The 25,601-nt window shown below is 42.8% G+C and overlaps 1 protein-coding gene across 2 annotated transcripts in view; it reads left to right on the plus strand.

Moving 5' to 3' along the window:
- The window catches only part of Tnrc6b (trinucleotide repeat containing adaptor 6B), a 227,108-nt gene that overhangs the window by 34,832 nt on the left and 166,675 nt on the right, over positions 1-25,601 (plus strand). For both annotated transcript variants that reach the window (XM_042697931.1, XM_042697934.1), the window contains exon 2: positions 16,138-16,212. The gene's annotated coding sequence lies outside the window, so the exon portion shown is untranslated. The remainder of the gene's footprint in view (positions 1-16,137; positions 16,213-25,601) is intronic.

Genomic DNA, 25,601 nt, shown 5'->3' on the forward strand with positions numbered 1-25,601 from the left:
AAGCAAAGTTCTTGTATTCAATTAATGATACCATTAAAAACTTGAATTCGGTAGATCCTTGAGAGAACATCACTGAGGAGCTTGAAAGATGACTTGAGCATTGTTGGAAGCTAAGGTACACATGCAGTATCCATGGCTGGAGAGTTTGGGGTGTGAAATGTTGAAGGTTTGAAAACAGCTGCTTTACTTTGCTTTCTTCAGTAGTAAGTGTGAGCTACAACTGAACTGCTCTTGAATTGGATTGAAATTTCCCAGTGGCTGTTACTTAAACAAAAACTTGTCTTCACTATCACGCTAGTAGAAACAGCATGGAGAAAAGCCAGATGTTGAATGTGGCACATGTTTGAGACACAGAAGCTTAATATGCAGCAGAAATAGCCTTCTTCCGCAGGTGCTTTTTGAAATGTTTCAATTTTCTTTGCCACTTAGTTTTGATTACCACTTCTGTGTAGTGAGAGAGGTTGTTGCTAATTTCCTATGAGGGTAGATGTTTTAGTTGGTCTTATTGCTGATGATTCTGCAATGTGTGCTGGAGTATATATAAGCATAAACACTGTCCAAACATTGTGATTCCTTAGATCAAGTCAAATCATCACTGTGTTGCTGCTGGAGGGATGCCACTTACTGAAACTTCATAGTTTTATTTCCCTACTCCGTGGCTTGGGAAAGACTATCTCTTTCTTACCTCTGTGTTTTTAAAAGAGGAATAAATCAGGCAATTTATTAGAAAATACAACATTACCTTAACCAAATTGAGATTTGTTTTTTCTTGTGCAGTAGAAAATTGAGACCAAAGAAGTCGAAGGTGGATGCAGTCAGTTGGCAGTACTGTGAATGTCTCAGATTCTTTGATCATTTCTTTGGTAGGCATCTCTTGATGATGTTGAGGTCATTTCTCAGACATCCCCACACCTTCCAGGTAAGGCACAGTAGGTGTGCCTCGTCTCACTACCACATGGCCACCTCTTCATGAGAAAGACTGAGAAAAGTAGTTTCTTATTTAAGGACAAGCTTACTCCTAACTGAATCTGGATCCCAGTAGAAGTATAAACATCGGCTTGTTTATCATGTGCTGTCTTACTTCCTGACATACAAGCTTCATTCATTTAGCAAGTGTTTTCTGAGTATCTGCCTTGTGGGTACCATGTATAAATATAAGGAGCCCCATTTGATGGGAGAAATGGATATTTAAACAAAGATTGTAAACTGGGTGTAAACTGGGTGTGCTGGCATATGTTTATAATCTCAGCACTCAGGAGGCTGAGGCAGGAGTATTGCATTGTCATTATGGGATAGGAAAAAGAAGGATCCTCCCCTCCCTCTTTCTCTCTATCTCTCACACAATAAAACACACAATAACAATGATTTCAGGTTTATAACCTGTGTCCCCCATGCTAGAGGCAGATGTAATTAACAGTTTCAGTGATTTACCCATGTCATCATGGGGTGACTGGTGACTTGAGCCGAGGCCTCCCATCCAGTGGAGCTCCTCCCCACTGTCTCACCCCCAATTGCAACTATTTGTGTTTTTCTGGCTTGATAGTCTATGATCATGAGCATGATGCCAACTTGGGGAAGCACTCTCTGCTGTATTGAACAATTGATGTCCATGATGAAATCGCTAAACCTAGGATTGTGGCCAAGATTTTATGAGACTTCACATTCCAGTCTTTCTCACAGGGAGCTTCTGAAATGACCAGTCATTAGGAGGTCTGTGAGGACAATTGTCAGCTGTAAGGAATAGGTTAGAATAAAGCTCATATATTATCTAGCGAACATTCAGAAGCTCTGCTTATTATGGGATGACCAGAGGAGAAGGTCTGTTAAACCAGCATGGTCTTTTTTTTTTTGGGGGGGGGTCCGGTTGTGGGGTCTGAATTCTGGGCCTGGGTGCTGTCCCTCAGCTCTTCAGCTCAAGGCTAGCGCTCTACCACTTGAGCCACAGCGCCACTTCTGGCTTTTTTCTTTTTGCTTATGTGGTGCTGAGGAATTGAACCCAGGGCCTCATGCATGCAAGGCAAGCACTCTACCACTGAGCTACCTTCCCAGCCCCATCATGGTCTTTTTATTTATTTATTTTTTAGCCCAGGCTGGATTCCAACTCCCAACCCTCTTGCTCAGCTTCTCAATTTTGTCCTATTCCAGCACACCTGGCTCACTGCATTGTGAGGCCCTTGCACAGGCTGGGCACAGTGCGTGCATGCGTGCAGGCATATGTGTGTGTGTGTGTGTGTGTGTGTGTGTGTGTGTGTGTGTTTTAAAGCATTTGCTTTTCTTGCAGAGACACAGTATTTTTATTGCTTTACTCCCAAGCCTTACAGGTGATGTGATGTTGATAAACCTTGGACAGCTTGAGTGAGTGTGGGCCTGCAAGTTTTTGTGCCCTCCTCCTGTCACAACCCAGTCACAAAGACATCACAGAGCTGGCTCTGCTGCCATCTCTTCTAGGAAAATCTCCTGATCCTGATCAAGTGGTAGGCTCTTTATCCATACATTACACAGGGTACCAGGTAAAAGACAACAAATGTTATCAGTCTGCGTATTGGCTTGTCAGCTTACTTTCCTGTAACCGTAGTTCATTTATTTGAGCACCTCTGTCAACACTTCAGAATAAAACAAGTTGGCATGTGGCACCCAGGGGCTGGCTCCTGGATGTGCAAGCTTTCCTACAGGCAGAAGGGGTTGTAGGGGTGCCCATTAGAGACCCTGTAGTGCCTTCTTGTGTTCAGAAGGGTAGAGTGGAGGGTGGAGAAAAACACTTTCCTAACCTGCCCTGCAGGGGAACTTGCCCTCGTGACCAGTGGGGAGTGGGTCAGGAGGGCAAGCTGGACCAGCCTCCTCATATCTCACCAGGAAGTTTGCGTTGTATTCTGCATGGGCCTGGGAGGCTCTGGAACTTTTTGAACAAAGGAGTGATTGGATCCGATTTTCGTGTGTGTGTGTGTGTGTGTGTGTGTGTGTGTGTGTGTGTGTGTGTGTGTTGTTTGTTTTGTTTTGTTTTCAGTTCTGGTGATAGAACCTAGGGCCCCACAAAAGCTAGGCAAATGCTGTACCTACTGAACTACATCCCTAGATCTAGATTTCTTTTTTTGGTCTGTCCTGGGCCTGAACTCTGGGCTTGGGCGCTGTTCCTGCGCTCTTCAGCTCAAGGCAAGCGCTTTAGCACTTGAGCCACAGAGTCACTTCCGGTTTTTAGTGGTTTTTTTTGAGATAAGAGTCTCACGAACTTTCCTGCCCAGGCTGGCTTTGAACTGCGATCCTCAGATCTCAGTCTCCTGTGTAGCTAGGATTACAAGTGTGAGCCACTGGTGCCTGGCTACCCAGATTTTTTTTTTATAGGAGCAATTTACGTTTTTTGCAAAGGACTTACAGTGTATGAAGTAGAAAAATAGAACATTCTCCCATCCCACTCCTCAAAAGTCCGTATTTTAAAGGCTGTTGTATATTTGCTAGGCTTTCCTATGTCTTTTGTTTGTTTGTTTCTTTTTTTTGTCCCAGTCCTAGGGCTTGACTCAAAGCCTGGACGCTGTCCCTGACTAGTGCTCTGCCACTTGAGCCATATCTTCACTTCTGGCTTTTTTGGTGGTTAATTGGAGTCTCCTAGTCTTTCCTGCTCTGGCTGTCTTCTAACTGTAATCCTCAGATCTCATCCTCCTCAGGAACTAAGATTACAGATGTGAGCCACCAGCACCTGTCTCATCTTTTCTTTTAATAGCACATACACTTTATTATATATTGTATATATACATATGTGTGGTGATGTACATGAGGAACATACCTGTATAACAAGATCATACATATATTTAGTAATGATTTTTTGTTTTACTTTAATGAGATATTGCAAGCATATTCCATGTTATCTTTGCTTCCTTTTTAATGGCTGCATAATACTTTATTTCTATTAGAGAACCCTAGTGATTAACACTTAGATGGTTTATAGTTCAGGATTATACATAGTATACCACCAGCAGCAAATAATATTTTTCCCAAATATATGTGTACATTTTTGGCTTTGTGTGTGTGTGTGTGTGTGTGTGTGTGTGTAGATTCATTCTTTGAAGTGTAATTGCAATATCAAAGAAACATACATTTTAAGTTTGTTGTCATATTGTGCTATAGGAAAAGAGTAAAAGAGCACAGCATAGGTAGGCCAAGATGAAAACCTGGGACCCACTGAGAATTCCTACTACAGTATCACCTCAGACTCCAACCCAACTCATCAATAAAGAAGCATTGTATCCCATGACTATCTATAGGCGCCTCTGTCTCTACACCTTTGCTGCATCAGTCTTCTTTGCCAATTTTCCAGTTCATTACAAATACTAAACTCTTTTCTCAGTGGTAGAACACTCATCTAGAGTGCTTGCCTTATACATGGTAAGGTTCTGGGTTTAATCTCTAGTACTACAAAAATATAAAAATTCTAATTTATAAAGATTTATTTTTGCTTTAGCTTTTGCAGTACTGAGGGAGTGGGGTTTGAACTCAAGGACTTGCACTTGTTAGGTGTGCTACTACTTGGGCCACGGTTCTTAACCCTTTTCGTGTGTGTGTGTGTGTGTGTGTGTGTGTGTGTGTGTATGTGTGTGCATGTGCATGCTGGTTCTGGGGTTTGAACTATCCCTGAGCTTTTCTGCTTAAGGTTAGCACTCTACCATTTGAACCACAGCTCCTCTTCAGGCTTTTTGTTGGTTAATTGGAGATAAGAGTTTCACAGACTTTCTTGCCCAGGCTGGCTTCAAACCAAGATCCTCAGATCTGAGCCTCCTGAATAGGTAGGATTATAAGTGTGAGCCACCAGCACTTGGCTTTGTTTTGGGTTTTGGTTTGTGCTGTTGTCCAGGGTCAAACAATCCTTTTGCCCATGCCACTGGTGCCCAGCTTTAATTTTTTGTGTAGTGTAAAATTTATTAGTGAAACAAAAATTAAATGACCAGCAATTTATGTCTTTGGAATGAAATTATATTGTGTTTTCAGAAAAACTTTCTACCATTCAATTTTATCTACTGTCATATTCTGTTTGGTTCTTCTGGTGGAGTGATTATTATCTGAAATTTTATTTTGGTACATGGAATAAGTAATTAGAATTAGAATTCCTGCTCTCCACTCTCACTGTGACTACCTCAGTATTACAAACCATTTGTTTAATTCATCTTTTTTCACTAATGTGAAGCACTTTTTTAATCATCATTTCCCATGTAAGGTACATTTCTTTTCCTCTTGACTTCCCAGAGTCCCAACCATGAAATTAACAGGATTGGCATCACACTGGGTAGAGACATGGCGGGGTGGGGGGAGGAGAAGTGGGAGGAGGCTGCTGGTTAGCTAAGTGATGTAGATTTGATGTCTGAATGAATGATGTTTGGAGATCAAGTTTGAAGAGGAGTTATTTTTCCACAAGGTGGGCTAGAGATTGGAGAGACTATGGTAGAAATTCCTAGCAGGTCCCCAGGTTATCCCCTTACCTTAGCCCCTTCCTTTTCTCTTCTAGATAAAACCATTAATTCTCAGACTCTAGCCTATGTCAGAGTCCTAGGCTGAAGGCCTTGTTAATCCTTACTACAACGATCTCAGCTAGGTTGGGAGCCTCAGCTCCAGGCCAGATCGCTCATTCACGTCCATGGTCCCACCAACGGTCTCCAGCTGCCTTCCTTGTCTAGTTTTCCTGCTTTCAGTGTCTCTAGATGCGAATTTGGACTATACTTGTCAGAGTGGAAGTTGAGACAAAGGAGTAAAGCTGAGAAGGGTTTCAAAAAAAGATAAATGGGCTTTGGAGACAGTAGATGTGTAAGACAAAAGGGAGGAAGCGAAAGAAGCATTTCTAAATATTCAAACCAGATTCACTCTTTGAAGAAATACTGTCCAGAATTCTGAGATCAATCTGAAGTGGAATTTATTTGAATAAATTTCAGCTGACAGTTGACACCCCACCAGTGGTTTCTCTTGTTTGTCTTAGTGAAATCTCATTATGACAGGTGACTTTGCAAGTAGATCTCTGCATTACCAAATACTTGCATGGCCGAGCCAGTGACCTACTTTAAGCAGTATCCAATTTAGCAACTCCAGTTCAGCTGATTAATTTGGACAGCCTTGTAGGGCTTGTAGAATTTAATCTAAAGTACTGTAGTACACTTGTATAGAAAAAAAAATGTCAATTTCTCAGGGTTAGCTTTAATCCTATTTAGAAATCTTGTTTATTGTGCATATATCTTTATTCTTTATCTCATTATACATTATACTTTATGTACTTACCTTTACGCTTAATGTTGAGATAAAAAAATGAGTGGACATGGTTAAGAAATAGAGGAAATGAATTTATCAAAACATATGCATGTATGAATGTATCACAGTGAACCCCTTTTTTTCTAAAATGCTAATAAAAATAAGTAAAAAAAGAAGGGACACTATGCTAAATGTCAGTTTTTATTTTTAAAAATTAAAATTTCCGCTTAAGAAATTCTTATTTCGGGCTGGGATGGTGGCTCAGTGGTAGAGTGCTTGCCTTGCATGCATGAGGCCCTGGGTTCGATTCCCCAGCACCACATAAGCAAAAAGAAAAAAAGCCGGAAGTGGCACTGTGGCTCAAGTGGTAGAGTGCTAGCCTTGAGCTGAAGAGCTGAGGGACAGCGCCCAGGCCCAGAGTTCAAGCCCCACGTCTGGACCCAAAAACAAAAACAAAAACAAAACAACAAAAAAAGAAATTCTTATTTCTGGGCTGGGAAGGTGGCTCAGTGGCAGAGCGCTTGCCTTGCATGCCTGAGGCCCTGGGTTCGATTCCTCAGCACCACATAAGCAGAAAAAGCTGGAAATGGTGCTATGGCTCAAGTGGTAGCGTGCTAGCCTTGAGCTGAAGAGCTGAGGGACAGCACCCAGGGCCAGAGTTTAGGCCCCACGACCAGACCCTCCCCCCCCCCAAAAAAAGATCTTATTTCTGCCATTGTAAATGTAGATATAGGGGAATAGAGTGTGGATTGATATAGGTGGGATGAAAAAATGATGGTGAACAAGGAGCAACAGGATGCAAAACAGCTTGAGCTATTACATACTGAGACCTATCCAAAAATAATAATAAAGAGACTGGTTAAGATGACTTATACTTGTAATCATGGTTACTTGGGAGGCAGAGATAATAAGGATTGTGATTTGAGGCCAGCCTCAGCAAAAAGCTAGCAAGATTTCCATCTCTGTCAACAAACTTGGTTTGATAGTCTGTGCCTGTGATCCCAGCAATACTAGAGGTGATACGTCAGAGGGTCACCTTCAGAGTCTAGTCTAGGAAAAATATAAAACCTAATCTGAAGAATAAGGCAAAAAAGGTCTGGAAGTATGGCTTAACAGTAGAATACCCTCAAATAAGCACAAGATGCTAAATTCAAACCACAGTTTTGTCAGAAGACAATGAAAGTCTGTTTATCAACGTATTTGTTTACTGCTCCTCGATTGAAAGATTATAAGTGAGGACAGTTTGGGATTAGATGGTTTGGCTTTTGTTTGTGTTTTGCTTTCTGGTTTGGTTTAGGAGATTGAACCCAGGGCATGTATTTTGCCATTGAGCTACCCCTCCAGATGTTGTTTGAATTTTTATTATTTTTTATTTTGGTTAGTCATGGGGCTTGAACTCAGGGCCTGGATGCTTTCCCTGAACTCTTTTGTTCAGGCTAGTGCTCTCCCACTTTGAGCTACAGCTCCACTTCCAGTTTTGAGGTTGATTGGAGATAAGAGTTTCATGGGAATTTTTCTGGCCAGTCTGGATTTGAACCGTGATCCCCAGATCTCAGTCTCCTCAGCAGCTTGGATTACAGGCATTAGCCACCAGTACCCAGCTTGTTTGGGGTTTTCAAAGTATTTCATAGATGACATTTTTATAAGCGGACTTGAAATCCATGTAACTTGGTTCTACATATATGTGTGAGATTATTATTATTATTAGACCCAGTCTTTCATATGCCAGGCAAGCACTCACCAGCCATGTGGGTAAGATTGTAAAGATGTCAGACATACAACTGGCTTTGAAAGAGTGTCAAAATATTTGTGTTTTTACATTTCATTGAGATGTGATTTACATACCTCAAAATTCATCCATTTTAAGTGTTCAATTAAAAAACTTTTAGTTAACTTTATACATTTTATAACCAACAACAACTCAGTTTTAGGAATTCCCACTATCCCAAAGATTTTCCTCTTCTCCATTTGCTGCTCTTTTTTTTTTAAGGGTGTGAGGGACCAGGACTGGGCTTGAATTCAGGGCTTAGTGCTCTTACTTACAGGGTGGTGCTTTACCACTTGAGCCATCCCACCAGCCCTCCCCTTCTTGTCCGTTTGCTCTTAAGCCCTGTTTCCACTTCTGCTTTAGTTAACCTCTTGTTTATTTTTTTTTTTCTGGACAATTCACTTAAGTCAAATCATACAATATGTAATCTTTCACTGAGTACAATGTGTTTAAGGTCCATCTATGTTGTTATTTGTTCCTTCCTGCTTTTATTTTGTATTTTTGTCAGTGGTATGGTTTGAACTCAGGGCACTTGAGCACTGTCTCTGAACTCCTTTGCTCAAGGTTACCACTGTGTGCCACAGCTCCGCTTCTGGGTTTCAGGTGGTTACTAGGAGATAAGTCTCACAGACTTTCTTGCCCCTGTTCGGCTTTGAACCACAATCCTCAGATCTCAGCCTCCTGAGTAGCTAGGATTATAGACATGAATCACGAACACCAGGTTGTTTTTTTTATTGCTGAGTAGTTTTCTGCTGAGTGATTGAATGCTTGTCTACTCATCAGTTGATGGACAGTTAGGTTGCTCATTCTTTAGCTATCATGAGTCATGCTGCTGCCAACATTCACGTGCACAAGTAATAACCAAATGAGAAATGGCTAAATGTGAAAACTAGAAAATTACATTGAGGTATTTTTAACTGTGAAAACTAAAAATCTTATCTTACACTATCTTAGATAGCAGTTTCACATTAATTCTTGCTCATAATCTGTGCTGTACCACTTGAGCCACACCTTCCAGTTCATGTTAATTCTTTATTGCTTCTTGAAGCTCCTTCTTGATTTGTAACTCCGCAATAATCCTGTTGTTTTAATGAAGTAGTGGAGTTTCATACTTGATATTTTCATAGTTATCACTTGTACTTCACCCTGGACTTCTAGAGCAGTGGCTTGGTTATACATGGAGGCAGCCCCTCTCAGGCGGCTGCTGTAGGAAACCTGTCTGTGTAAGGAGTTCAGGCTGGGGAGGCCGGGGGTGAGGAAGATGGGGGGGGGGGGGCGTGGGCAGAGGACGACCCATATGGTATAACACGCAAACTTAGAAGTTGAGTAGCTCTTCTGCTCCACAGGTCTTCACTGAGCATCTACTACTGTGCTACATACTGGAAGGTAGAAGAGGAAGGTTTACTCCCTGCACCAGGAATTAATTACCTGTACAAGCTTACCTAGGAACTAAACAGTACTACAGGCCATGGGATCCCAGAGGAAGTCAGGGATGGGAGCAGGGACAGGGTTAGCAGAGTCTAGATGATGGTGGTGATAATGAAGAGGAAAGTACTTGTATTACTGAGCTAATCTTGAGACAGGTATTTTTAGTCTGTTTTATAGATGGGAAAGCTATGAAACTGAGGTAGATATTTTGACCAAGGTGTTGAAATAGCTCAGGACATTGGGGTGTCACATAGAAATAACGACAACAACTCAAAGGAACTTGGCAAAGTTCACTGCCACAGAGGGGTCTGCCATCAGAAATCTGGCAGGCAAGCATGCAGAGCAGGCTGGCTGTCCCCTTTTTATCCCTAACCCAACAGGTCCCACCCCTCTGCTCCCATTGCTTAACTAACTGGAAGTAATTAAAATGCAAGGAGTTTCTGACAGGATGTCTTAAAGTGCTCAGGAAAAAGGATGTATGTAACTGAAATGCAATTAACAAGAGCCAAGCTACCTGGCCAAAGCAGGAATCCTACAGAAAACAATTTGCTCAAGATTAACAGAAAGGAAGCACTGCTTTGATTTAAAAAAAAAACAACGTTTTTTTTTCCACAAAGGTCAAACAGTCTTGAAATTGGCAGATCTAGAATTTGGGCAAAACGGGTTATGTCTTGAATGACCATGCACTTATCCTGGTGGAAGGGTGAGTGACCGCGTGCCTAGCTTGGAAGTGTGAGGAACAGGTGGGACAGGCGAGGGGGGAGCGTGGCTGGGAGGAGGAGGGCTCAGCTTTCTGTCTCGTGACCTGAGTTGCTGCTGTACCATAAACCAGCTGCCTTTTGTATTAATTCTACTTTTGCTTTGCTTTCAGTCTTTTTTACTGTGAAGTATGTCACACAATCAGAACACTGCATAAGCGCTGGCAGTGCCTTCCTTCATGACAAGGCTCTGTTACCCCAGCAGCAAAAAAGAAATGAGTATAAAATATAGATGGAAAACTTAGTGAATTATTTTACTATATCGCCTTGGACATCAGAGAATAGACATGTAGGGACCCAGCAGACCCACTAGTCCTGATCCTTCCTCCCCCACCTGGACATGGCTACACTTCTCATTTAGGTTTCTTTCACTTCACTCACACATACCTTCTGTAAACATTAATGTTTGGTCTGGTCTAGAACATGGAATCATATGCCATATGTTACTTCCTGTGTGGTTATCATGTTCCCAAGATTTGTTCACATTGCTGTTTGTAGCCTGTTACTTTTTCATGCTTTATAGTATTCCTTTTATTTATTTTCGTCAGTCGTGGGGCTTGAACTCTGGGCCTGGGCGCTGTCCCTCAGCTCTTTAGCTCAAGGCTAGCGCTCTACCACTTGAGCAACACTGCCACTTCCGGTTTTCTGGTGGTTCATTGGAGATGAGAGCCTCACGGACTTTCCTGCCTGGGCTAGCTTTGAACTGTCATCCTCAGAACTCAGCCTCCTGAGTAGCTAGGATTACAGGTGTGAGCCCTCAGCGTCTGGCTTTTTTTTTTTTTTTAAATGACATTCTGTAATGTACTTACTATTCTGCTGTGGAAAATATTTGGGATGGTTCCAGATGGAAGATGCCAAGGATAAAATCACAACAATCGAATTTAAAGATCTTAATTGGGTTGACTTCACTCCCCCCATTCTCCAAAGCCTCACACACATCTGTAATCCTAGCTACTCAGGGGGCCGAGATCTGAGGATCATCATTCAGTGTCAGCCTGGCAGATAAATCCAAGAGATTATTTGCTCTTAGCTAGCCAGCAAAAAGCTGGAAGTGTTGGTATGGCTCAAATGGTAGAGTGCCATCCTTGATCTAAAATGCCGAGGGAAAAAGTATGAGGCTCTGAGTTCAAGTCCTAGTACCAGCACAAATAAACCAAAACAAAACACATATTAAAAAAAAAAAAAAGCAAGCACTGGACCACTGAGCTACCCCTAATCCATCTCTGTCTTTAAATAGTTGATATTTTTTGTGTCTTAAGAAATAATTTTCTATCCCCACATTATAAAGCTATTGTTCCATAAGAGCTTCAAAAACCTTATTATTTCTCTTCTACATGTAGATATGTAGTTATGTAGTTCATTAGAATTTATTTTCATAGTTGGTATTCTAATTCATTAATGCTTCTAATGCTTCTCTGCATTCAGTAATTTTTTTTTAATGTTTTATCCAGTTCTCTTCAGCAGGGTGGTTGCCTGAATTGCCTATTCCCAGAAGCAGAAATAATCTTAGCTTTTTAGAATGGAAACTCAGAATTTTATTAGTGCACAAAATATCATTAAATTCTTGTCATGACGTTTGTCATGTTAAATTTGTTCACATGAGCATTTCAGGTTGTACAGTAGATTGACACCATTACCACAGAAATCCTTTGAAAATTTTGTTTTCACTTTGATCTGAAAATAATCTGTTTTTGTTTGATGCTTTGGGCTTAATCTCCAGCATGTATGTGTATGGCTCTCTCTCTCACACACACACATACACACAAATCTGTCTTGTTAGGGAGCCTTAATGAATATATTTACTAAAAACTAACTTTCCAAAGGACTGAAAAACTATATGCTGTAGCTTCATGACTCTTTTCTATTTTTGTATACTGTTTTCTCATTTAAAAATGAGACCAAAAAGGAGCTTCTGTTTGTTCAGCGCTTCTCTCAGGTTGTTGCATTTCCCGCAGGGTAGTTTCAGAGCACTAATCACAGGAAGAATTCAAGTGAACGAATGCATACTAGCCAACATTGGCTTGGTAAGAAAACAGATTAACACGATACCGCCAACCCGCTTTCTCTGGTTACTCACGAATTCAAACCTCTCTGTTCCAGAGATGGACTCTATGCCAACCACATCCAGAATGCTGTTAGTTTCTGCTACAAAATATGAGAAACTGTTTTCAGTTGATGGCAACTAGAACAGTGGCATATGATGCTCCGGAACTGTTTTTACAGCGAGCACAGGGACAGAACAGCAAACTCTCATGGTTGTTGGCACAGAAAAGCTGGCTACGTGGCTGATGTTAAATTTGCCTTTCAAGACAGCCAGATCAAGAAATGGCTGAAGGCTTTTGCAGTTAGTAAACACAGCTCCGGGAAGCCATGGCTAGGCGTTGCTGGGGGAGCCTTTTGCAGCTTCCAGCAGCCTAGCTCAGGGGAGGCGCCGGAAAGGAAAACCTGACGTGGCCTCTGGGGAATGTTGCCCAGCGCATAGAGGCTCCCTGAAGGCAGAGAGCTGTCCAGGCTCCGTGCCCAGTGCCAGGCTACCTTACCCTAACCATCTCCATCTTTGAGATTTACCAGGAGTGAGGTGGTTTCCCTGAGTTGCTGGGACTAAGCAAGTGTTTGTCTCCAGTACAGCCATGCCCTTCCTCTGTGCTCAGCCCCAGTTAGCACTGAATGGCTCCCAAAATGCAGTCTGGGGTCTCCTCTCCACCAGTCCATTGAAGACTCTTTCAGAGGGTCCTCAAGGTCCCAGCTAATTTAATTTATACTTGAGCGCCATATACCATTTAAATGCATTCTCCTGAGGCTGCAGAGCTTGTGATACAACAACAGATTGAAAGCCAAAGCTTCTAGAATGATCCATTTGTCATCCTGTTGTTCCCATACTCTCCTCCTCCTTGTCTCCCTCCCTACTGTCCCTTCCCTGTCCTACTCCTGTCTTCTTTCCCTCTCTGTATATCTATTCCCTCTCCATATATCTATATTTCTCTCTTTATATGTATGTATATACCATATAAATGGGACCTAAGGGGAGAGGGAAGAGAGAGAGAGAGAGAGAGAGAGTGTGTGTGTGTGTATATGTGTGTGTGTGTGTGTGTGTGTGTGTGTGTGTCTTGGACATTGGCTGCTCAATCCTATAATCCTCAAGAGGCTGAAATCTGAAGATCAAGGCTCAAAGCTAGCCCAGGCAGGAAAGTCCATGAGAGTCTAATCTCCAATTAACCACCAGAAAACTGGAAGTGGTGCTATGGCTTCAAGTGGTAGAGTACTACTAGTCTTGAGCAAAAAGAGCTTTGGGACATTGGCCAGGCCCTGAGTTCAAGCCCCATGACTGACCAAAAGAAGAGAAGAGAGAGAGAGAGGAGAGAATATCTCTATATATCTCTATACATCTTTGACTGTATTGGGATTTGAACTCTAGGCCAGGCTCTAAGCGAGAGTCTTACCCCTTAAGCCATACTTTAAGCTCTTTTGCTATGTTTCTTTTTCAGATTAGGTCTCACTAGGTCAGCCTTGGACTGTGGTCCCCTTACCTTTGTCTCAAGTAGTGATCCTCAAACCCATTTACCTTGGAACCCCATTTCATTCGTAAAAATTACTGACAACTACAAAAGTGTCTCTATGTTAATTATAATTATCAATATTTATCATACCACAAAGTAAAACTATGAAATCTTTAAAATATTAGTTCATTACAATTTACTAATAATAAGGTATCACATTTTAAAAATTCAAATTATGCTATTTCAAAGGATTAAATCCATGAGAAAAGCACCACGTCTTACAATTTGATAAGCATCTTTAATGTGTGCCCTGAAGCCAGGTGTCTCTGTGTTGACCAAATCTTAACAGTTGGCAGGCAGAATACTTGAGTACGCTCAGAACACTGTATCGAGTAGACAGTTTTTCCTAGCAATGTGTGTGTTTATTCCACAAGAGTTTTTGAGCGCGTCCCTGTCTAAATGATTGTGATAGCATGACAAACATATGCAGACGCTGCCTTCTGGAAGCTTATAACCTGTAGTGTGCATGCACATAAACAAGTGCAGACACATGCAGCAAGCCCAATTACTAGCTTAAAGGAAGAATGCACCCAGCTTACGAGCGAGAAGAGAGGGCATCACGAAAGACTTTACAGTAGCCCGGCGCCAGTGGCTCACGCCTGTGATCTTAGCTACTCAGGAGGCTGAGATCTGAGGATCATGGTTCAAAGCCAACCCAGGCAGGAAAGCCTGTGAGACTCCTATCTCCAATAAACCACTCAGAAAACCAGAAGTGGTGCTGTGGTTCAAGTGGTAGGTGCATTAGCCTTGAGCTGAAGAGTGGAGAGACAGCACCCAGGCCCAGAGTTCAAGTCCCTTGACCTACCACAAACAAACAAAAGACTTCACAGTTGTTTCCTGAGCCTGCACTGCCAGTGGACGCGGCATGCACCGGGCCCAACTTGCACAGCATGCATGGCCAAGTGGTGCTCTAGGAAACGGAAAACAGTGCAGCTTTTGTGAGATGAAACCAGTGGGTGGGCCATACCAGTCCTGTATAACACACAGGGGAAATGGCTTGTACTTTTTGTTTTGCCAATACTGGGGCTTGAACTCAGGAACTGGGTGCTGTCTCTGAGCTTCTTTTGCACAAAGCTAGTGCTGTACCACTTAATATAGTTTGGAGTCATTAATAAGTTCCACTTCTGGCTTTTTGGTAATTTATTTATTTACTTGTTTGTTTATTGGTCAGTCATGGGGCTTGAACTCTGGGCCTGGGCACTGTCCCTCAGCTCTTCAGCTCAAGGCTAGCGCTCTCCCACTTGAGCCACAGTGCCACTTCTGGCTTTTTCTGCTTATGTGGTGCTGAGGAATCAAACCCAGAGCCTCATGCATGTGAGACAAGCACGCTACCACTGAGCCACCTTCCCAGCCCATTTTTTGGTAATTTATTGAAGATCCAAGTCTCACAAACTTTCCCTGGTTTTGAACATGATCCTTAGATCTCAGTCTTGAGTTGCTAGGATTACAGGTGTGAGTCATTGGCGCCCAGCTCTAAACTTACTTTTGAGAAAGGACTTCTGGGACTAACAGTAGTAGAGACAACAATATTTTGTCTGAAATTTATTGATTCAAGCAATATAAGTGAAATATGCAGAGGTAGTTATTGTGACAGAATGTAGGCCTAAAGCCATGGGAAATGAATGCACTGTCACTCAAGTGCTAAGGAAATTACCACTGTTACTTGATTTGGTGATGGGAAAGGGAATCACAGAAAAAGTGAGACAAAGGACAAAGGGCAAACCAGTGCAGCAGCAATACTCACAAGACACTATGTTGGAAATGAACTTTACAACTTGGGGGAAGGGAGTCGGGGTGGGAAAGCAGGAGAAAGTGAGGTGGGGGGGTAACAATGTTCCACAGGATTTGTACTCATTTCTGTTCTTATGTAACTGTAACACTTTTGAATATCACCTTTACAATAAAAATTTTAAAAAATTACCAGTGAGCTACATCCCCAGCTTTAAGTCCACATTATTAATAGCCATTTGGTTTTTATTGAGTGGGGTTTGGGTGCTCTGTCTTATACTAGGCATTTTTTACACACTTAATTTACACTTGGAAAGTACCCTCTGAAGCCAGGGATGCTGCTGCACAATTATAATTGTAGCTACTTAGGAGGCAGAGACAGGAAGGACTTTGAGTTCCAGACCAATCTGGGCCATGGACAAAAACAAAATACAAACAAGAAGTCTGTGGGTGTAACTTGAGTGGGAGATTGCCTTTGTAACATGTGTGAAATCCTTGGTTCAGTTCCCACTACCACCTGTAGTCCTGGAAGATGCTGTTCCTATCCAGTGGATCAGAAGCTAAGGGTCTGAGTCAGGCCACAGGCTCACAAGTAGCTGTACTTGGTGGAGACTGTTCGCCCTGCTGCCAACGTGCCCAGAGCATGGAGATCATTGTGATGTTTCTCTCTTTCCAGGGTTTTGGTTTTTTGCACTGAATGTAACTTAGACTCATCGTCTCTGGCTGGTGTTGCCCCTGGATACTGTCAAAGGTAAGTTTCAAAAGTTTAAATCTACCATGTACTTGCAATAAAACAGGAGTATTAATTGTAAAAAGAAAAGAAAATATTGTGATATTCTTTGCAGTGTTCTTTTAGAAGGATGTTTGAAGTGATAGTTTCTCCTTTGTTAGTTCTGACTGTCTGTCTGCAGTACTGGGGATTGAACCCATGGCCTGAAACAAGCTAGGCGTATGCTTTACCACTTGACCTGTGACCCCACACCTTTTGTTTTTATTTTTCAGACAAGATTTTACTACTGGAGCTGGGAAGATGGCTCAGTGGTAGAGCGCTTGCCTTGCATACCTGAGGCCCCGGGTTCAATTCCTCAGCACCACATAAGCAAAAAGAAAAAAAGCCGAAAGTGGCGCTGTGGCTCAAGTGGTAGAGCCTAGCCTTGAGCTGAAGAGCTGAGGGACAGCGCCCAGGCCCAGAGTTCAGGCCCCACGACCGACCCCCCCCCCCCAAAAAAAAAAAAAAAAGATTTTACTACTACCTTCTTGCCTGATCCCCCTGCCTCCACCTCCTGAGTAGCTGGGATTATAGATGTGTGCCACTATGCTCCACTGTGGTAGTTCCACTACAGTGTCTGGTGTTGGAGCTAGGGGTGCAGCTCAGTGGTAGAGTTTTTGCCTAGAATGTGAGAGGCCTTGGGATCCCCAGCCCACATGTGTACACAGGCACACTTGTACATGTGCACGTACTAACTACAAAAGCATGGGTACTCACATTGATGCTGAGTTTAGTCATCAGGAGTAGGAATTCACACAGTTTCACAGAAATGTATCACTTGTTTCTTTGCGTCTAGTCCTCACTGCTCCAACCTGAAGTCCACATACTACCCCAGCTGGTTTTCTGAATGAGCATTAGACATGTCCACTCCTTTACTGAAACAGCCCCTATGACTTACAGTGGCTGAAGATGCTAGTCTACAAACCCCTCCAAAACTTAATTCCAGTCATCGGTTCTGGCTTCTTTAATGTGGAATTCCTCTCTTTGGAATTCCTCCCTTCTTTATTTTTCCTTCCCTCGCTTTTCTTTCCTTTTCCCCTCCCTCCCTCTTTTCCCTTCCTCTCCCATCTCTCTCCCTTCCATTTTCCTTCTCGTCCTCTTCCTTCTCCTCCTCTCCCTCCTTTTTCTCCTTCCTTTCCTTTTCTTTATTTCTGTACTAGGGCTTGAACTTAAGTCCTGGGTGCTGTCCTTAGTTTCTTTTTTGCTTTTGTTTGTTTGTTTATTTTTGCTGGCCATGGGACGTGAACTCTGGGCCTGGGCGCTGTCCCTCAGCTCTTCAGCTCAAGGCTAGTACTCTACCACTTGAGCCACAGCGCTACTTCCAGCTTTTTCTGATTATGTGGTGCTGAGGAATTGAACCCAGGGCCTCTTGCATGCAAGGCAAGCTCTCTACCACTGAGCCACCTTCCCAGCCCCTGTTTTTTAAGTTAAGGCTAGTCTTCTACCACTTGAGCCACAGCTCTTCTGGCTTTTTGCTGGTTAATGGAGTCTCAGGGACTTTCCTGTCCTGGCTGGCTTACAACCTTGATGTTTAGATCTCTGAGTAGCTGGGATTACAGGAGTGAGCCACTGATACCTGTTTGTCTCTGTTTCTGTCTCTGTCTCTCCCCTTCCTTTCCTCCCTTTTATACTGGGATTAAGTTCAGGACTGCAGACAGCTGACAAGAAGTGTAGAAGCATATGTATGTGACCCCTGTCTTGTACTAAATGATCTATCACTGAGCTATACCTCAGCCTCCTTCTATAAGTCCGACCAGACTATTTTCTGTTTTGCAGATATAGTTCTTACAGTTTTATGTCTTATTGGTATTTTTCTCTTCCCGTAGAATTTGGGACAGATAGGAAGAATACAACTCCTCGTCCCTCCCTTTTCTACCTTCCATTGTCTCCTTCTCCCAGACTCTGTAGAATTTCTAAATTCTAAAAGCACTATTGCTGCAGTAATAAAACATCCATTATTGTACATTAAAATTATTTATTTGTTTCTGTTAGCTTTGCTAGTCTATAAACTCTTTGAGATGTTTTTGGAAAGGAACTTTCTTAGATTTATTTTTAATAGATTATATAAAAGTGATACATTTTTATGGGGTAAATGTGATGTTTTGACACAGGTATACATTGTGTTATGTTTAAGTCAGGGTAACATCTGTCTCCTCAAATATTGGTCATTTATTTCTTTGTTAGTGAAAATACTTACAAGCCTTTTCTCTAGCTTTTTGAAATATGAAGAAAATTATTTTCACTAATAGTCATTCTGTGCAAAGCACACCTGAACTGGGAGTGAACTTATTTTTAATGCCTCTTGACTACTCTTGGACACCTTGCTAAGAACATATGTATATTTTAGACTATTTCTTCCTGCCTGGTTTTGTGGATAAAAATACAGAATATTAAAATTAACTTTTCCAAGATAATAATTAATAACTGACAAAGAATGATTCAGTTGCCTCAAAATCAAAGGTCATTCTGGGTTCTGTTCTGCACTAGCCCAGTACTATCTAGCATGCTGTAGGGACTCAGTAGATGTTTATTAAACTAATCTGAATTGAATTTTTTAATTTTTTTTTGGTGATAGTGGAGTTTAAACTTGGATTCATGCTCAAATGGGCAGGCATTCTACTTGAGCCATGTCCTCAGTTCTTTTTTGCTTTAGATCATTTTCAGTTAGAGTCTAACACTTTTTACCCAAAGCTAGGGATCCTTTTATTGTGCCTTCTGTGATGCTGGGTTTATAGGCATGTGTCACCGTAACCAACTTGCATTACATTTTAAATTTTAAAAGGCATTTCAGGGGGTGGGGAGAGATGGGAAGGGATGGGAAGGGGAAACAAAGGAGGAGGCAACAATGCTTGATAAGAAATGTGTTCATTACCTTGCCCATGTAATTGTAACCCCTCTGTATGGTATTTTCACAATTAAAAAAAAAAACACTTCAGGGGCTGGGAATGTGGCTTGATGGTAAAGTGCTTACCTAGGATGCATGAAGCCCTGAGTTCGGCCGGGCGCTGGTGGCTCATGCCTGTAATCCTAGCTACTCAGAAGGCTGAGATCTGAGGGTTGCGGTTCAAAGCCAGCCCGGGCAGGAGAGACCGTGAGACTCCTATCTCCAATAAACCACCAGAAAACCGGAAGTGGCGCTGTAGCTCAAGTGGTAGAGCGCTCGCCTTGAGCTGAAGAGCTGAGGGACAGCACCCAGGCCCAGAGTTCAAGCCCCACAACCGACAAAAAAAAAAAAAAAAGCCCTGAGTTCGATTCCTCATATACGGAAAAAGCCAGAATTGGTGCTGAGGCTCAAGTGGTAGAGTGCTAGCCTTGAGCAAAGAAGCTCAAGGACAGTGCCCAGGGCCTGAGTTCAAGCTCCAGGACTGTCAAAAAAAAAAAAAAAAAGAACTTTTGCTGGGCACCAGTTGCTTACACCTGTAATCCTAGCTACACAAGAGATCTGAGGATTGTAGTTCAAAGCCAGCCCGAGCAGCAAAGTCCATGAGACTCTTATCTCCAATTAACCACCAGAAAACTGGAAGTGGTGCTGTTGATCAAGTGTTAGAGTACTAGCCTTGAGCTGAAGAGCTCAGGGACAGTCCCCAGGCCCAGAGTTCAAGACCAATGACTGACAAAAAAAAGAAGCACTTTCAGTTGATTGTCATTCTTCTATAGAAACTCAGGTACAAGTTTAAAGTAGGCTGAACATAGAAATTAAGAATTAGTAGCTGGGTATTGATGGTTAGTATTCCTAAGCTGCCAGGACACTAAGTTCTGAAGATTGTGGCTCAACACCAACTTGCTGGAAAATCTGTGAAACTCATCTCCAATTAACCACCAAAGAGCCAGAAATGGAGAGGTGGTTCACATGATAGAATGCAAGCCTTGAACAAAAAAGCTAAGGGTTGGAAGTGGTGCTGTAGCTCAAGTGATAGAGCACTAGCCTTGAGCTGAAGAACTGAGGGACAGCGTTCAGGCCCAGAGTTCAAGCCCCACAACCGACAAAAAAAAAAGCTAAGGGGGCTGAGTGCTGATGGCTCATGCCTGTAATCCTAACTACTCAGGAGGCTGAGATCTGAGGATCCTGTTCAAAGTCAGCCTGGGCAGGAAAGTTTGTGAGATCTCCAATTAAAAACAAACAACAAAACACCAGAAAACCAGAAATAGCGCTGTGGCTCAAATGGTAGAGAGCTTGCCTTGAGCTGGAGAGCTGAGGGACAAGGCCCTGGCCCAGAGTTCACTATCGACAAAAAAAAAAAAAAAAAGCTAAGGGACCTATGTAGATTACAGGCTATAATCCTAGCTACTTAGGAGACTAAGATCAAGGATCACGACTCAAAGCCAGCCTAGGCAGGGAAGTCCATGGTGCAGGGAGAAGGGGAGGTGGTTTCACAGTGAAATCCCTATTGCATTTGGATATATCTCACATTTTCAGGCCATACCAAATTATCCATACAGGCTGCAGACAGCTGACAAGAAGTGTAGAAGCATATGTATGTGACCCCTATCTTGTACCAAATGATTTCAAGGACCTTCTATAGCACAAGGATCAAATGTTCCTTACCCCTGACAGGATCTACATGAGCAAATTAACTCAGTAAAGTGTTACAGAGTCTATAGTAGAAATCAGACAGATGTCACTGGGGGCACTGAGAATTGTCACTTTTCCCTAGAGAGGCTCAAGAAATACTTTATAAAGATTGAATCTGTGTATGTGTATGCACACATGCGCACGTGTGCACGTGCATGGTAGTACTCAGCCTTGAACTCAGAATCTCAGGGTTTTGCTTAGCTTTTGTGCTTAAGGCTAGCACTACCACTTAAGCCACAATTCCACTTCTGAAAATTGAGTCTAACATAACAAGTTAGTGTGTTAGTTTGCAGCAGCAGGAGAGAGAGAGGCTGGAGAAATCTGAACCAATCTGGCATATTGGTAAAGCTACAAGTATTTTTCAGTATGGCTGTAACAAGGAAACCAGACACATGAGGCTGGAGAGATGTGAGGGCTAGTCCTAGAGGATCTTGAAATACTAGCATATTTGCCAACTTTTATAGAAGACGTGCAATAGGATCTGAATCAGATTAGTCATATTAGCCATTCACATTTGTGAGTCATGTCCTGTATGTGTCAATCACTTATACATGTGTGGCAGAGCAGTGACAGCTCAAGATGAAGTGTTCCACACATGTTGTCACATCTTCTCCTGACAGCTTTGGTACCACCTCTTCACCCTTCTTCATGGAACTGGGCTTGGCTTTGCTTTTTACAATTCTGTAATGCTGCCTTGTTCACCTCACACAATTCTAAATAGTACTCTGCTCACTTGTGTACTTTTGCACTCCTACTTTATTCTCCTCCCATCTGTCAGAAAGATGGCAAGATGGACTGAGACCCTTAGGCACAATCAAGGCCGTGCTCTTCAAACAAGAGTGCTGCACAAGTCTATGTGTTTTGTGTGTGTGCCTGTGTGCACTGGATGTATGCAAACATAGTACATGCTAAGGATTGAACAGAGCCAAGCAAATGCTAAGTAATATACACTACTATCTTTTTTTGGGGGGGGGTCTGGTCGTGGGGCCTGAACTCTGGGCCTGGGCGCTGTCCCTCAGCTCTTCAGCTCAAGGCTAGCGCTCTACCACCACTGGAGCCACAGTGCCACTTCCAGCTTTTTTCCTTTTTGCTTATGTGGTCCTGGGGAATCAAACCCAGGGCCTCATACATGCAAGGCAAGCGCTCTACCACTGAGCCACCTTCCCAGCCCAGTATACACTACTTTTGAATCATACCCTAGCCCATCAGGACTTTTTCATTAAGAACTTTTTATCAGAATATATTAATTATTGAGGGGGAGATTTCATTGTGACATCTCTCCACGTGTATACACTCACCCTCTCTAACCTGTCTTTTCCCTGTTTTCTACCTTCCTAAAACAATTTCAGCAGATTTCATTATTCTGTTTTCATACATGCGAACAGTCTGCTTAATGAACTTCATCTTTATTGGTCCTCCTTGTTAGGCCACTCCCCCGCTGGCACACCCTTCCCTCAGACATTTCTCTATCCCCGTCCCCTCACCCCTCTTGGTCAACAGCTTTTGTGGCTGTTCTTTATACTGTGTTCACATATGGTTAGAGTGTATTTCAACATTACTCACCTTCTATCTCTTTTCCCTTTCTAAGTAGTCATGCAAATATGTAAATATGGATGTAGGTATTATATATATTAATAAGTATGTCTTTTTTAGTCTAGCTTCCACATATGAGCTTGGTTTGTTTCATTCAGTATGTTTTCCGGTTCTATCCATTTCCCTGCAAATGACATTATTTTGTTTATCTTTTTGGCTGTGTACTATTCCATAGTGTGTGTGTGTGTGTGTGTGTGTGTGTGTGTGTGTGTGTGTGTACTTTATTTATTTATTTGTTTGTTTGTTTTTGGGTCAGTCGTGGGGCTCAAACTCTGGGCCTGGGCGCTGTCCCTGTGCTCTTCAGCTCAAGGCGAGCGCTCTACCACTTGAGCCACATCACCACTTCCGGTTTTCTAGTGGTTTATTGGAGAGAAGTCTCATGGACTTTCCTGCTCCAGCTGGCTTTAAACCGCAATCCTCACATCTTAGCCTCCTGAGTAGCTAGGATTACAGGCCACCAGCACCCGGCTTGTACATCTTTTTTATCTGTTGTTAAGCACCTTGGCTGATTGTGCCATTTGGTTATTGTGAACAGTGCTGCAGTAAACATAGGTATGCAGATGTCTTTCTGGTATATTGACTTACTCTCCTTTAGACATACGCCCAATAGTTGAGGTCATAAGAAAAGTCTATTTTTAGTCTTTTTGTTTTTTGGTGTCAGTTCTGAGGCTTGAACTCAGGGTCTGGGTGCTGTTCCTGAGCTGCTTTTGCTTAAAGGACCACTCTACCATTTGAGCCATACCACCACTTCAAGATTTTTTATGAATAGTTTGTTGGAGATGAGAGTCTCATGGCTTTTCTTGCCCAGGCTGGCTTTGAACTGTGATTGTCAGATCTCAGTCTCCTGAATATCTAGGATTCCAGGTGTGAGATACCAGTTCCCTGCTCTTTTAGTCTTTTGAAGAAACCCCACACTGATTTCCATTGTAGTCTCACTAGTTTACATTTGCACCAACAATGAATGGGTTCCATCTTTCCCACATTTCCATGAGCATTTGTTGTTGAAGAAACATTAAAAACTATTAAGGATAATGCTAAAAGAAAAAAAAGGAAAAAAACTGAAGGAAAAAAGCAATAAGTAGGCAAACTATAGGATATTGATCAGGAAAGTTTTTTTTTTTTTTTGGTTGGTTATAGGGCTTGAGCTCTGGGCCTAGGCACTGTCCCTCAGCTCTTCAGTTCAAGGTGAGCACTCTACCACTTGAGCCACAGCACCATTTCCGGTTTTCTGGTGGTTTATTGAAGAGAAGAGTCTTACGGACTTTCCTTCCAGGGCTGGCTTTGAGCCATGATCCTCAGATCTTAGCCTCCTGAGTAGCTAAGATTACAGGCCTGAGCCACTGGCACCTGGCAGAAAAGAGTTTTAGAAATAAAAATAGAGTGGGATTGGGTGCTGGTGGCTCATGCTTGAAATCCTAGCTACTCAGGAGGCTGAGATCTGAAGATCATGCTTTGAAGCCAGGTTGGTCAGGAAAGCATGAGACTCTTATTTCCAATTAATTACCAGAAAACCAGAAGTGACACTGTGGCTCAAAATGGAAGAGCTCTAGCACTGAGCAAAAGAGCGTAGGGATAGTGCCCAGGCCCAGAGTTCCAGCCCCAAGACTGACAAAAAAAAAAAAAAAAATCGGGGCTGGGAAGGTGGCTCAGTGGTAGAGTGCTTGCCTTGCATGCATGAGGCCCTGGGTTCGATTCCTCAGCACCACATAAGCAAAAAGAAAAAAGCTGGAAGTGGCGCTGTGGCTCAAGTGGTAGTGCACTAGCCTTGAGCTGAAGAGCTGAGGGACAGCGCCCAGGCCCAGAGTTCAGGCCCCACAACCGGACCCAAAAAAAAAATCAAGTGGATATTATAACAAGGCTAGGAGTATAAGTTGGCAGTGAAAGAAAGGGATTTCCAATGGGATGTTGTTTGCTTTCTGACACTAATAAATACCTGAGATAATAAACTTACACAGAGAAAAGGTTTACCTTGGCTTATGGTTTTAGAGGTTTAGTCCATGACTGGTTGGCCCTGTTGCTTTGGGAAAAGCAGCACATGATGGCAGGATAAAATACTCACCTCATAGTCAGGCATGGAAGATACTGGGGTCCCACAGACCCTTCAAGGGCAGTGCCCCCAGTGACGGGAAGACCTCTCCTGGTCCCTACATCTGAACTCTCTCATCACTCTGGGTAGCACCTCTTTGGGCCCAAGGCTCCAAATTGTAGGGCTGTGGCCTGAGCATGTACATGGATGGATACTGGCATGTTGGGTGGAGGGAGTAGAGAGGGTATCTGCATGAAGTACAGCATAGTGTGTCCGGAAGCAGCGAGGGTAGGGAAGTGCTTCTGGAGTATGTGCTGATGGGCTGATAGGGAACACTGATCTTAAGTCTAGATGTAAGTTGGTGTAGAAGGGGACCCCATAAATAATAATCTTTTCCTTGAGTGAGTTCTGAATAAGCAGAAAAGTATAGAGCAAATCATTGGGATTCTTTTATTATTGTACAGTTGACAGAGAACTGGCTTACATCTAAGAACAAGTAAAAAAGAATTTTTTGGGGGGTGCTGGTACTGGGGCTTGAACTCAGGGCAAGAGAGGGCCAGTAGTGTGAAAGGAAGCATCTAGCATGCTCTCCAGCTTTAGTGTCTCTCCATACACTAAGCCAGAGCATGCCTGGCCATTTTCTTCCTTTCGTAAGGCACAGCCAGAATCCTCTTCATTTCCATTTTTCTCTTTGAAACACCTACACATGTCTAGCACAAACAACTTAAATGAGAAACTTCACTAACACGTAATATATATGTTGTTGGAAGTTCAGCTGCTGCACGCAGTAAATAATTGTCCTACTTTCTGGTGTCTAAAAGCCCTGCATGAAGACAGTCTCTTTCCCCTACAGTCTAATCTTTGCCTCAGCCATGCCGCTTAGGAAAAGCTGTGCCGGCATAATTCAAGGTCAGGCAACCTCTTCTGTACACGGAGCCACCGAGCTTGCTAATGCCCGCTCCCTTTGCTGAGGCCAGCATAGCTGGCATTTGCTTGCTAGGCCAGAGTGGCCAGTGTGCTGTGGCCACCTGCATAGTTGATATTTAGTTCAGATGAGGGTGTGTGTGTGTGTGTGTGTGTGTGTGTGTGTGTGTGTGTGTGTGTGTGTGTGTGTGTGTGTGTGTGTGTGTGTGTGTGTGTGTGTGTGTGTGTGTGTGTGTGTGTGTGTGTGTGTGTGTG

The sequence above is a fragment of the Dipodomys spectabilis genome, unplaced genomic scaffold (assembly GCF_019054845.1).
Source record: "Dipodomys spectabilis isolate Male_0828 unplaced genomic scaffold, ASM1905484v1 ptg000230l, whole genome shotgun sequence".
NCBI classification, from domain to species: Eukaryota; Metazoa; Chordata; class Mammalia; order Rodentia; family Heteromyidae; genus Dipodomys; species Dipodomys spectabilis.